The 14,797-nt window shown below is 45.7% G+C and overlaps 1 long non-coding RNA gene across 1 annotated transcript; it reads left to right on the top strand.

The window, feature by feature from the left end:
- Positions 1 to 2,352: 2,352 nt before the first annotated feature.
- Positions 2,353 to 4,019, top strand: LOC310746383. Its single transcript, XR_014540692.1, has 2 exons — positions 2,353 to 2,393; positions 3,621 to 4,019. It is a non-coding gene; the product is annotated as an uncharacterized lncRNA (long non-coding RNA).
- The last annotated feature ends 10,778 nt before the right edge of the window (positions 4,020 to 14,797 follow it).

The raw sequence follows: 14,797 nt of genomic DNA, 5'->3' as shown, positions 1-14,797 counted from the left end.
CAGCCAGTGTGTTATTCAGCCATCCTGAAACTTTCAAAGCAGAGGAACAAACCTGAATCAACAGCTTTCTTTCAAAGTGAGGGGAGAGTGGCCTTTTGACAAGTGGTACCCTAATTTTACACATCACTTGGGAAGACAGGCAAACTAATACCAGAGTATCGGAAGAAGCAAAGATCACCAGAGTCAAAGCCATGATTCTTCAACATCAACTTCGTTGGACTGGTCATGTTGTGTGGATGCCTGATTATCGTCTTCCAAAGCAACTACTCTATTCTGAACTTAGAAATGGAAAGCGTAATGCTCATGGTCAACAAGAGGTTTAAAGACTGCCTCAAGGCAAATCTTAAAAAATGTAGTATAAACACCAACAACTGGGAAACACTGGCCTGCGAGCGCTCCAATTGTAGAACAGCCTTTACCAAAGGTATCATGGGCTTTGAAGACACTCAAACTCAGGACACAAGGGAGAAACATGCTAAGAGGAAGGCACGCTTGGCAAATCCACACCTTGATCAACTCCTATCCGGAAACCAATGTCCCCACTGTGGAAGGACGTGTGGATCCAGAATTAGCCTCCACAGTCACTTACAGACTCATTGTTAAAACCGTGTTTATGGAAGACAATCTGACTCAGCTACGAGGCATCGCCAAAGAAGAAGACGACTCAAATGCCCCTTGTTGATGCCTGTTCTGTAGCGGCTCTCAAGGATTCTCCCAAGCCTCTCTTTGAGGACCAAGAGGCACCTGAATTGTGCCTTTTGATGCTGTGGTTTGAACTTCATGGCTGTGCCTGCAAAATTGGCCAAGGGAAATTGTTACCTAGGGTAAAGGCTGGAGGAAATGAGAGCCTTTTGTCAGACTAATGAGAGAAGTGTCCTCAGCGTTTCGCTGCTCCAAGCTGATAAGTGCCCACTTGGAAGAGCTTCCCCTGTGAAGTGGGCTCCTCTTTTGTGTCTTTTTAAAAAAAAGAACTCTGGGGAAATCCTCTGTGATAAAGCAGAGGCAATTGTGCTGCGATGAAGAGACAGAGAAAGCAGCTCAGATGGAGAGACAGAAACAGATGGAAATTATTCTCCTTTCTCTGGGAGGGTCTTTACTGCTGCAGAGCGATTGCTCTTCCTTAGCCTGTCGCTGTGGTCCCGTGCAGCACTTAACCCATCCCCATATCCCCATTGCAATCCTGCAAGCACTTATCCCCATGTCAAAGGTTTATTCTACACCAAGGGTGCCTCCAGACTGGTGCTTTGTATGTGCAGGTGGAAGCATTCTGCAACCTGTCATGGCACAATAATAGTGTGTTAGCGGTGAATCTGTGCTGGACTGCTCACACATCGGGGAAACACCGGGGAATGACTAATACAGTGGTACCTCGAGTTACAGATGCTTCAGGTTACAGACGCTTCAGGTTACAGACTCCGCTAACCCAGAAATAGTACCTCGGGTTAAGGACTTTGCTTTAGGATGAGAACAGAAATCATGCTCCACGGCATGGTGGCAGCGGGAGGCCCCATTAGCTAAAGTGGTGCTTCAGGTTAAGAACAGTTCCAGGATAAGAACGGACCTCCGGAATGAATTAAGTACTTAACCCGAGGTACCACTGTAAAGCAGGACTGGAGCCACGTTGGCAGTGTACGTTTAAAGCACTACGATAGCACTTTAAACAGTCACGGCTTCCCCCAAAGGATTCTGGGAGCTGTAGTTTGTTATGGGTGGTAAGAGTTTTTAAAAAGGTAAAGGACCCCTGACAGTCAAGACCAGTCATGAACGACTCTGGGGTTGTAGCACTCATCTCGCTTTACTAGCCAAGGAAGCTGATGTTTGTCCACAGTTTTTCCAGGTCATGTTTCCAGCATGACTAAGCCACTTCTGGCGAAACCAGAGCAGCGCTCGGAAATGCCGTTTACCTTCCCGCCGGAGTGGTACCTATTTATCTACTTACACTTTGATGTGCTCTCTGGAAGGACAGATTGTGAAGCTGAGGCTCCAATCCTTTGGCCACCTCATGAGAAGAGAAGACTCCCTGGAAAAGACCCTGATGCTGGAAAAGATTGAGGGCACAAGGAGAAAGGGACGACAGAGGACGAGATGGTTGGATAGTGTTCTCAAAGCTACAAACATGAGTCTGACCAAACTGCAGGAGGCAGTGGAAGACAGGAGTGCCTGGCGTGCTCTGATCCAGGGGGTCACGTTTAGTCGGACATGACTAAATGACTAAACAACAACAACAAAGGGGCCAGTCACGCAGCCATCTTTCTCTCTCCCATTTTGGCCACTGCTCCTGATGCATCTGATGCTGTCTGCTGGCTCTCTGCCAGAAGCACATGGGATGAATCCCCATCTTCTGTAACTACGAGCTTAAAGCCTGCCTTCAAGGATCATACTGTGAACTGAATGTAAGTAAACTTCTTATTACTTTTAAGAGAAGACTGTTGTGTCTTTATTCTTTTTAAGAGGGAATAAAAAGGGGAGTTACCAATATCAAGCCAATCTGGGCAAGCCAGATTAGATTGCTTAACTAAAGAGATTCGAACGAATCTGCCAACTAGCTTTCTGCAATACAGAAGGGAATGAACTTTGCTGCATGACTCACTAGCTTGAGTTAGGAAGGATAATATTTAATCAATATAGCCTCTCCTACTATCCACAACATTCCCACAATGATTCTGCTGCAGTCCTGATCCAGGACACCTGAAATCCCATCAATTGTCATAAGGGGCACATAGGGCTGACCAAGGAAAACCAGGCGGCTACTATTAAAATGAGGCTGCATTTTAAATTGTATTTTAACCCGTATTTTAATAAACTGGTTTTGTTTTTTGTTTTGTTTTGCTTGTTTGTTTGTTTGTCCCCCCCTCTATGTTTTACTGTATTTTTATTGGTGTTAGCTGCCCTGAGCCTGGCTCTGGCTGGGGAGGGCAGGGTATAAATAAATTATTATTATTATTATTATTATTATTATTATTATTATTATTATTATACGGCAGGGGTGGCCAACTCCCAAGAGACTGTGATCTACCTCATAGAGTTAAAAACTGGCAGTGATCTACCCCCTTTTTGGGGGTACAGGCCAACACTGTTGAACTTTTTTTAGGGGAGCCAAAGTTGTTGAACTTGTTTGGGGGGGGGAGCCAGTGATCTATCAGTGATTTACCACAGACATCAAGTGATCTACCGATAGATCACAATCTACCTGTTGGACGTGCCTGATATACAGCAAGTGGAATCCTATTGGCTTCCTGTATATGTTACGGTGCTGAATGCAGCCGCCAAGTCCTGCAAGGTAGCTAATGAGGCTGACATCTCATAAGAAGGTTTCAGCGCCTCCTGTACACTTTAATAATTCACCACAATATGTATCATTGATGGAGCAACACTCATCCTTTCGAGTTTTGTAAGCCGTGATATGAAACAGCTGCGAAGTGGGAAGGTAATAGGAACATGCCATCAGCTAAGACCGGGGGCAATGTCAGCTGTAGGATTTGCCTGTCGAAAGCTCTGCTTTTTTCTTTTACTGTGTTTTGTTTTTCTAGGGTACTGCCCAGGTAGGAGATGATAGAATCGTAGAGTTTTTTGAGGGAAGGGGCATTGACGGCCATGCTTTTTTTAAAAAAAAGGTTTAGATGAACAACTCAATGAAAGAATGCAAAAATGGAACATGAGATATCAGCGGACAATAGGAAGAATCAAGGGACACACTCCAAAAGTAGCAGTGCAGAACAAAAATCAAAGCACAAGAAGTTGAGGGTAATTTAAGTATTCTAGACCTCTAGAGATATGGAATGTAATTGATGTTGTAGATTATCGCTATTGACATATGTAATCAAGTTCCACCAAACTGTATGCAAGATCTGTAACAATTCATTTCCTTGTAAGCCTCTTAACCGCTGTGTCATTTTCTCAGAGATAGCCATATTCTACACGACAATGATAAATTTGAGTCCTTTCACGTTTTCCATTTCTGTACATTGGACAGTCATTCGAGGTAAGTAAGAAAGCAATAAAGAGTTCCTTGAAATTCACATGCATGTCTTTGAATAAAGACAATAGCAACAACTGAGGTGTAACTTGAACATGTTCTCTATATGAGAGCCAGTGTGGTGCAGTGGTTAGAGTGTCAGACTAGGAACCTGGGAGACCAGGGTTCGAATCCCCACTTGGCCAAGAAGCTCATTGGGTGAGCTTGGTCCAGTCACTGCCCCTCACATAGTTGTTGTGGGGATTAAATGGGGAGAGGGAGAACCATGTATACTGCCTTTAGCTCCTTGGAAGAATAGGTGAGATATAAATTCAATAAATAATGATGATAATAATTTCAAGAAACACTTTGGACCTAAACTCCCCTGCAAGTGGACATTCCCGCCATTTAATTTTATTTAAAACAGGGGTCAGCAAACTTTTTCAGCAGGGGGCCGGTCCACTGTCCTTCAAACCTTGTGTTGGGCCGGACTATATTTTTTGGGGGGAAATGAATGAATTCCTATGCCCCACAAATAACCTAGAGATGCATTTTAAATAAAAGCACACATTCTACTCATGTAGTAGTAGTAGCAGTAATTAATAATAATAATAATAATAATAATAATAATAATAATAATAATAATTTATTTATACCCCGCCCATCTGGCTGGGTTTCCCCAGCCACTCTGTGTGGCTTCCAACAAAATATTAACATACAATACTCTATTAAACATTAAAAGCTTCCCTAAACAGGGCTGCCTTCAGATGTCTTCTAAAAGTCTGGATTTAGATGGCTTCTAATAGTCTATATTTGGGGGGGGGGGATGAATTCCTATGCCCCACAAATCACCCAGAGATGCATTTTAAATAAAAAGACACATTATACTCATGGAAAAACACGTTGATTCCCAGACCGTCCATGGGCTGGATTGAGAAGGTGATTGGGCCGGATCCGGCCCCCGGGCCTTTGTTTGCCTACCCATGATTTAAAAGGTCCAGGAAAAAGTAGAAGGCTACTTTCACTAGTCTGTACTTCTTTGGTTAGCTGCTTTTATTAAGTTGCAGTTACACGCCACCCCAATCCCTTCGAGTGGTGTGGATTCCAGGGGTTGCTGACATGCTTACTGGAGTCTCTGTTCCTTTCTGGGACAATGATACGTGGCTTATTGACACATATATGCGACCTGCGTCTGGATGGAGAGAGCACAAAGCGTTCACATCCCAAGAGGGTTCTGTTCCTCCCATTCCTGCAGCCTCTGATTCCAAGAGACCCGAAACACATATGAGCTTCAACTCTGGGATTGTCTTTTGCTAATTACCCGGAGCTCAGGGCAGGGTCTCCCCCCTATATTTCTGGAAGAGTCTTCTGCCTTGTTGATGGCTTTTTTGATGGGTTAATGACTTTGCCTTTGTTTTATAATGGCCCATCTCCCGGCGTTTCCCTGGTCAGGAGAACAAGTCCAGCCTGTATTTTGCTATAAAGGTAAAGGGACCCTAACCATCAGGTCTAGTCATGACTGACTCTGGGGTTGTGGCGCTTATCTTGCTTTATTGGCCGAGGGAGCCGGCGTACAGCTTCCGGGTCATGTGGCCAGCATGACTAAGCCACTTCTGGCGAGCCAGAGCAGCGCACAGAAACATCATTTACCTTCCTGCCGGAGTGGTACCTATTTATCTACTTGCACTTTGACGTGCTTTCAAACTGCTAGTTTGGCAGGAGCTGGGAAACAGTGGGAGCTCACCCCGTCGTGGGGATTCGAACTGCGACCTTCTGATCGGCAAGTCCTAGGCTCTGTGGTTTAACCCACAGCGCAACCTGTGTCCCTGTATTTTGCTATAGCCATTGATTAAACGCCCCATTTACTAGAGCCAGGTATTATGGGTTTTGCCTAAATTCTTACCCCTTTACGGAACCCAGAGATTGTAGGAGAGCCTCTCAACTTAAAACATTGCAAAAAGAGAGAGGCAGAATCAGCCCTGTTGTTGTTATCCATTAAATTTCTATACTGCCTTTCATCCGAGGATCACAGGGAGTTTGCGATAAAAAGAGGAAGGCAAGAGCCAGAAAACAATGCAAAAAAAATAAGGCTTGCCTCTTTCCCATCCTTTCTGGGCCCAGCTTGCCATGGATTAATGCATCCCAGCTCCATTGCCTGTAATCACCAACGTTTATTGCTGCCTTGATTTACTCAAAACAGGAGCTGTGTTTATGAGAGCTACCACCAGCTGGCAATTGCAAGACCTCTGAGTGACAGTTTTAGGGGCCAGGCAGTGCAGTTTTTGCCATCATTAATTGCATGTCCTGATGACTCTGGCAGCGCACGATTTTGCAGGCGTTAATGGGTGCTGTTAGGAAGAACGTGTCTCCTTGCCAGCTCCAACAGAGCAGCTAGGCCCGTCTCCTCACGGAAAGGACGCCGCTGCTCAGTTTCGACTCTGGAGAGTTGTACTTGCAACTGGCAAGGGAATTCCTGGACGTTGGAATATCCTTGTAAACCATATTGGCCTGAATATAAGCCTCACACCCCCCCCCCCCAAATTCTGACCGTGAAAAGTTAAAGTGTGGCTTAAATCCGCTTACAAAAAAATTGGCTTTTACGATATTGCTGCTGAAACAGACATACAGTAAAACGGAACGGGTGTGAGTGCCTGCAGAATTTCAAGGGAGTGGCTTATATTTAGGCATTGTCTCCCCCCGCCTTAAATTTCAAAGGTGCGGCTTATATTCGGGCCAATACAGAACAGTGGTACCTCGGGTTACATACGCTTCAGGTTACAGTCTCCGCTAACCCAGAAATAGCGCTTCAGGTTAAGAACTTTGCTTCAGGATGAGAACAGAAATCGTGCTCCGGCGGCGCAGCAGCAGCAGCAGGCCCCATTAGCTAAAGTGGTGCTTCAGGTTAAGAACAGTTTTAGGTTAAGAACGGACCTCCGGAACGAATTAAGTACTTAACCCGAGGTACCACTGTAGCTGTTATGGAGAGTTTACAGGAGGGCAGTAAAACTTTTTCAGCAGGGGGCCAGTCCACTGTTCCTCATACCTTGTGGGGGCCGGACTATTTTTTTTTAAATAAATATTTTATTAAGGATTTTCTTGTTTTACAGAAGTAAGTGTAATGCCTCGTATTTTTTTCCCCCATGTAACATTTTTACAAATCCGTTTCATTTGTTGAGGCATTAGGGGGAGAAGAAAAAAGAAAGAAAGAAAAAAGAAAGGGGGGGTGGAGGGAGGGAAGATGGATGGGGGTGGGGTCGGGTGGCGATGTTTCTATTATGCTTAATGTATGTAGAGTTTGGTGTCAGCGTGCTTGTGTTGTTCACTTGTGTTCCTTTGGTGGTGAGAGGTTGGGGTTGGCCTAGGGTGTGACTGTTTGTTTGTGATTGGCTGTGGTGATCTTTATTTTCGTTCCAGTTACAGATAGGTAGCCGTGTTGGTCTGCCATGGTCAAAACAAAAAAATTTTTTTTCCTTCCAGTAGCACCTTAAAGACCAACTAAGTTAGTTCTTGGTATGAGCTTTCGTGTGCATGCACACTTCTTCAGATACCTGAAGAATATCTGAAGAAGTGTGCATGCACACGAAAGCTCATACCAAGAACTAACTTAGTTGGTCTTTATTTTCGTGTGTGAGTGGGGTGTGTGTGTGTTTTGGATCAGGTTAGCCATATTGATTTGTATGCTGTTGGTGGATTATTGTCATTGTCTTGTTGGGCTGTGCATGTGTTAAAGGGGGGCCATACCGGGGTGAAGGCGTCTTCTTCTGTTTGTCCCCGTGTCAGTTTCAGTTTATTAGTTAATTTTTCTAGTAGGGCTGTTTCCCATACTATTTGGTACCATTGGTCCATGCTTACTCCTGACAGGTCTCTCCAGTGTCTGGTTATGGTGTTTCTGGCTGCTGAAAGTGGCCGGACTATATTTTGAAAAAAAATAAAAATGATACAAGAGCCCCGGTGGCTGCTTACCTGCGCCTTGCAAGTGGCAGGGGCTGGCAGTGGCGGCAGTGGCTGGACGATGTGCAGCGCATGAAAGGGCTCCAGAGAGGGGCTGCTTAAAATGGTGGCCGCTCAAGCAACAAAGCCCAGCTCCCTTCCTCCTCTAGACAGGGCGGGGAGAAGCCAGGAGGAGGGAGCATAGCTGTCAACTTTCCCCTTTTCTTGAGAGGAATCCTATTTGGAATAAGGGAATTTCCCTTTTAAAAAGGGAAACGTTGACAGCTATGGGGAGGAAGGAAGCACAACCAGCACCGCCATCGTTTGAGGGAGAGGGAGGGAGAGGGAAAGAACGCATGTGTGCTGGCGATCCACGCAGCGATTCCCGGACCGTCTGTGGGCTGGATCCAGAAGGCAATTGGGCCTGATCCTGCCTGCGGACCTTAGTTTGCCGACCCGTGCCCAAGACGCTCACCCTGAAAACCTGTCTGAAACCTTTGACAGGCGCCTCCTCCTTGCCTGCAAATGATGTTCAGAGCATCGTCTCTTTTGATGCTTGTTTCTGCGAAGAGACCAACGGAAGCCAGCAAACAGTGGTGAAAAGAGAAGAAAGCCATCGCCCACACAATTAAGCAGAGGCCATTGAGTTCAGTGAGACTTGCTCCCAGGTAAGGGAGCACAGGGCCTTGGTCTTCTAGTGTCTATTACATTGAAATAGCTCTTCTTAACTGCCTTCCCCCAGGGCGGCACAGGTTGTTTGACATGACTCTTGCTGCTTCCCGGAGCTTCAGAGGAAGACGAGTGAAGGGGTTTGTGTTCCGAGGATGATCAGACAAGGAAAGCAGGAGAGAAGGAAGGAAAGCTTCCTTTCCTGTCGCTTTGAATCGTGTTGGGCTGTGATGCCTGGAATCCCCAAGGTGAGCATGCGGTGCCGTGTGCAGAATGGCTTATGATGAATTATTCCGACACAGCGAAAACTAAAAGGAAATAAGGCCCCAAGATTCTGCTTTGGAAATGCGAGCTCCTTTTTGTTGTGAGCTTTCTGCTTCCTGCTTCCAAGATTGCAAAAGCATCACCGAATCTACTGTAGCCTGACCGCAGCATGCCAATGATACAATACGATATAATCTTTATTGTCATTGACCCATAAAGAACAACAAAATTGAAAAATCTACATAAAACATTCAAAACCCAACAAGCCTGCCATCCCAGCTATCCCAGCCTGGTTAGCCCCCTAAAAACTCAGATACCCCATTTTTAAATACAATATACTCCCATAGAGACTCCTTACACTGTGTTTAAAACCAAAATCACATTAGGGTTGAAACTGTTTCTCAGGCGGCTAGTCCGAGTCTTTATAACCCTGTGGTTCGCCAGAAGCGGCTTAGTCATGCTGGTCACATGACCCGGAAGCTGTACGCTGGCTCCCTCGGCCAATAAAGCGAGATGAGCGCCACAACCCCAGAGTTGGTCATGACTGGACCTAATGGTCAGGGATCCCTTTACCTTTTTACCATCTTCCAGAAGGCAGAAGCTGAAAGAGATCATTTCCGGGGTGTGCACTATCCTGCGCTATCTCTGCAGCTTTCTTATGGCACCTGGAAGCATAGATTTGATCCAAGGTGGGAAGAGTGCACCCAATTATTCTCTCAGCAGTCTTTACAACCCTGGACAGAATTGTTTTTTCCCTGACCATGCAGCTCATGGTGATGATGGCAAAAGCAACTATTACCTGTTCTGTGGGTTTCAGGGCTTGAGCCTGTTAGCTGCTGCTTTGGTAAAAGGTGGATGATGATTAGGAATGAGATTTGAACCAGGGGACCTCAGGGTCTCACTAACAGTCATTAGCTGTGCTGCACACAGGGATTCTGTTACGACCTGCTGCGAAGGGTTGCGGTGCCCATTTTGCACACATCAAGCTGCTGTTTTACAGCCACTTTGCTCAGCAATGCGAAGGCAAGTGACATGATAGACGTTTACAGAATTATGCATGGGATGTAAAATAATTGGACAGAGGAAAGCTTTTCTTCCACTCACATAACACTAGAAATCATGGACAGCCACTCAAGACAGATGGGTCCCAATAAGTGTGAATATTAGGAGAAATGCACTGGTGAATTTTCATGAGGACTTTTTTCCCCCCAATGTAGAGAATTGAACTTAATTGTCACAGTCCGGTTCACAGGTGATTGAAGTCCCGGCAGGGGATGTCAGGACCGGGGGCAAGATGGTGGGGTGGGAGCAGGAATGGAGGTCCAGAAGCCAGGTGTCAGGAAGCCAAGAGTCCGAGGGTCAGAGAGCCGGGAGTCAAGAAGCCAAGGGTCTGAGGGTCAGGAAGCAAGGAGTCACAAAGTCAGGGGTCTGAGGATCAAGAAGCAAGGAGTCACAAAGTCAGGGGTCCGAGGATCAAGAAGCAAGGAGTCAAGAAGTCAGGGGTCTGAGGGTCAGGAAGCAAGGAGTCAAGAAGCCAATGTCCGAGGATCAGGAAGCAAGAAGCCAAATGCAGCAAGCAGGAATAATAATAATAATAATTTTTTATTTATACCCCGCCCTCCCCAGCCAAGGCCGGGCTTAGAGCGGCTTACAAGCAATAATAAAAACAAGATGAATGATTACAACTTAAAAACAAAAATAAAAAACAACATTAAAATAATGGAACATTAAAATATTAAAATGTAGCCTCATTGCAGGAGGAGAAGGAAAAGAAAAAAGAAAGAGAGGGAGGGAGGGAGGGAATCAAATTGGCTCCAAGCCAAAGGCCAGGCGGAACAGCTCTGTCTTACAGGCCCTGCGGAAAGAAATCAGATCCTGCAGGGCCCTGGTCTCATGAGACAGAGCGTTCCACCAGGCCGGAGCCAGATAGGAACCGTGTTGCTGTAGCAAAGAGCCGAAGGGAAAATGCTGACCTTATATCCCTTCCTGGCTCTTGCCACCAGGTGCTGTGAGTTACCAATCGGCCTCACCTGTGTGGCCACGCCTTGCCTCTTCAGAACAAACTTAGGAAGGCCCCAGTCCTGCAGAGTCCTATTGGTCACAGGGCCTGGCTCCTGCACACACCCCTGACATTAAGACTGAAAAAAATGAGAAACAGGGAGAAACTGAAATTGACAGATGTGGCCATCCCTAAAGAGAAATCTTTACATTTGTCAACCCATTGGGCAGCTCGTGACTTGCACTCATTTCTCTAGGAAAGGAACAGGAGAAGAAGAAACCATATTTTCATCCCTCCCCCTACACCATTTCTGCATCAAAAGGCGATAAATACAGCAGCCGAAAGCGTCAGGGTGGCCGCGATTGGTTACCTTAATAGGTTCTGGCTGCGGCTCAAGCCTGTAGCAGCCTCTGAGTAAATCATCCATTTGGAGGTGATGCCTGAGTCTTAATGGTTATTGTTGATTTAATATCACTGGATTTCCCTCAAGGAGGCAACGGAACAGAACCGGAATACCAAGTGAGAGGATGGTGTTTGCAAATGAGATTCTCAGAGGGGAGTTTATTGAGGTTTTTAATGCTGATTGTGAGCGGAATATTCATGCTAATATAACAAAGTGAAATATTGCCACCTCTGACACCGACGATGTACAGTCTCGTAGGAGGTTGAGCTGTAGTCTTTATTTATAAAGACTGCCTGTGCAGACTCAGGCTGTGATTCATTTGCCTGGTTCCTTTGGATTTATAACAATATTTGGAATGTCAGAGACCTTGTGTCAAAGATTAGCTGGTTTGTTTTTAAAAAAGGCCTTCCTCAACAAAATACTGTAAGTTTTCCAGGGGACCTTTGAAGGGTGTTTAATGTCAAGGGATGTCGTCACACAGAGAGACAACATAATATTTTCCTTTCTTCTTCCTCTCCTTTGTTTTTAGCTAAGATAAACCTACTGAAAAAGAAGGAAAATTGGTCCACCTGCCAGGAAGAATGATGCTTTTGTCTGGATATTTCTTTCCTTAAACAAAAAAAAAATGCACCACTTTGAATGGAACAAGATTTTATGGGAGGTGTGTGGCTGCTACAGAAAGCAGCATGGGCATATATAAACAGGTCTGCCCACCCCCCCCTTAGGCAAAGTGAGCAAGAAATGTAGTGGAAGGCTGCTGCCCTAAGCCCCCCCCCGCATTCTCCTCTGTTGGAGGGCTGAGCTGACCCACCTCTAACCAAATGACTGCCTCAGGCACAGTGGAGAACGTTATCCCATTATCAGTGCAGGGGAAAGTTAGATTCCTTCCAAGTCTATAATTCTGTGATTCTAAATGTGGAGGCAAATAGCTGGCAGTCCTCCAGAGAAGTGGGTCTGAGACCTACGCCCAGATTAAATCTGCAGAGAGAGAGACCTATCATTCAAAAAACACCTTTATACCCAATTTACGGGACGTGGGTAGCGCTGTGGGTTAAAGCACAGAACCTAGGGCTTGCCGATCAGAAGGGCGGCAGTTCAAATCCCCGTGACGGGGTGGACTCCCATTGCTCGGTCCCTGCTCCTGCCAACCTAGCAGTTCGAAAGCACATCAAAGTGCAAGTAGATAAATAGGTACTGCTCCGGCGGGAAGGTAAACGGCGTTTCCGTGCGCTGCTCTGGTTCGCCAGAAGCGGCTTAGTCATGATGGCCACATGACCCAGAAACTGTACGCCGGTTCCCTCGGCCAGTAAAGCGAAATGAATGCTGCAACCCCAGAATCGTCCGTGACTGGACCTAATGGTCAGGGCCCCCTTTACCTTTAGCCAGTGTGGTGTAGTGGTTAAGAGCGGTAGTCTTGTAATCTGGTGAACCGGGTTCGCTTCCCCGCTCCTCCACATGCAGCTGCTGGGTGACCTTGGGCCAGTCACACTTCTCTGAAGTCTCTCAGCCCCACTCACCTCACAGAGCGTTTGTTGTGGGGGAGGAAGGGAAAGCAGAATGTTAGCCGCTTTGAGACTCCTTCGGGTAGTGATAAAGCAGGATATCAAATCCAATCCAAACTCTTCTACCCAATTTACAACTCTCATCCTTAGTTCTAAATTCTCTCTCTCTCTCCCTCTCACCTCCCAGCCTCTCTCATTCTCTCTTTTTCACCCCCCCCACCTCTCACTTTCAAACATTCACTCCCCAGCCACGCCCCTCCCTTGCCTTCAGTTATACAACCCTTTGGCTGTTCCATTGACAAGGCTGCAGGCAGAAGCACACAGGTTATATTCCTGCTGCTGATTCACTGGGCCTTTGACCCACTTAATAGCACGCACTCCAAAAGCCTCTCTCTACGCTTGTAAGCGAGAGATGTCCAGGGCTGCGAGTTGACTGCATTTCCCTCTATTAGCTGATTCCTGATGAAGAGGTTTCTACGGGTGAAGGGAGCTTGTCGTGCCGCCCGTGTTTATCCCACCTTGCCGTCGCCAAATCAGTTTGGCCTGCAATTAAATGCAGACTTTCTGCCCCTCCTTTTAATTTGAGGAAGAAACGCTGGCAAGCTTGTCATAGCAAATGACAGCAGCGTCTTCTAATTAAACTCCCCTGTCAGTTGTGGATTGATGAATGCAACACCACTGCACTGCGACGGAGAGAAGCAAGGATAAAATATAGCCTTCCTGTTCACCCAGGTTTCTGATGCCTGAAAGATAATGTTCCGCCTTGAAATGATTAGCTGGATATGTGCATGTGCAACTATTTTGAAATGTTTTTAGGAATTCTTAAGGTGTGCAGGGAAAGAGGATGGAGAGATATTAATTTGCCCAAACACCCCTCCAGCAAAGAAAGAGAGGATCATTCTGAGAGTTTTCAGAGTTCAAGGGCATATTTTTGCCAGCCAAAAGATTTAAGGATGGTGCAAAATAAGGGTGTGAGGGGTGCGGTCTAAGAAGGGGTGTGGACGGAGAGAATTCTGATGGCAAGTTGGAGAGGACTGAAAATTCCTCATATCTGCTTAATACAGTAAGCCCGCAATTTATGCACATTTAACTGGTGCGCATCCAGCTTTGTGCATGTGGAAAACAATTGAAAAAACACTGAAAAGGAGGTGCAAAGGAGGCAGGGTTTTGGGAAAACTGATTTTGGAAATTGAATTCGATATGTTGGACTGTCTCTCCCCATATGAACCTACCCGGACCCTGAGATCATCTTCTGAGGCCCTTCTTTGTGTGCCTGCTCCTCGAGAGATCCAGAGGGTGGCATACCATAAAAAATATATATCCTTTTAAAAATCTACCGAAGTGGTTTACAGCAATAAAAACATGAAACCATACAGCAAAACCACAAAAAGGCATGTAAAAAGGCATCAATGGTCTGGGGGGTGTCAACACGAGAACGGGGCCTTTTCTGTGGTGGCTCCCCATTTGTGGAATGCTCTCCCCATTGCCTAATGTCTTCATTATACACCTTTCAGCACCAGGCAAAATTGTTCCTCTTTAACCAGGCCTTTGGCAGATTGATATCCTATGCCCTTTTAAAATGTGTTGGAGAGGGGGCAGATCTTGTTTTTATTTTCATTATGCATTTTGTGCTTTTATATTGTGATTTTATGCTGTGAGCTGCCCTGGGACCTGCAGGTATAGGGCAGTATACTTCTACTAATAATAATAATAATAATAATAATAATAATAATAATAATAATGCCTGGAAAACATCCTCTGGATAAGTTGTGGGCTTACTGTACTGTGTTTACTGTATTTCAATCACACAAGAGAAAGAGGTTTATAAATACTCACACCATCCCTCCATCCAAGGAACCAAGAAGCATAATCGCAGTTCAATATACATTCCAACCAGCCAATGGACACAGGGAAAGGGTGTGCCTTGAGGAGAATCCAGAGGACAAGAGTGAGAGAGACACAGAGAGAATTGGAGGTGTGCATTCAGATCCCGACAATCCTATTCTATTGAAACTGGCAGCTTCTCATAATGGCTTTTCATTAAAATAAAATAAAATTGGGAGGCTATTGCAAAC

The sequence above is a fragment of the Podarcis filfolensis genome (genome assembly GCF_964270895.1).
Source record: "Podarcis filfolensis genome assembly, chromosome: 12".
NCBI lineage: Eukaryota > Metazoa > Chordata > Lepidosauria > Squamata > Lacertidae > Podarcis > Podarcis filfolensis.
This window is presented reverse-complemented; position numbering and strand designations above follow the sequence as displayed.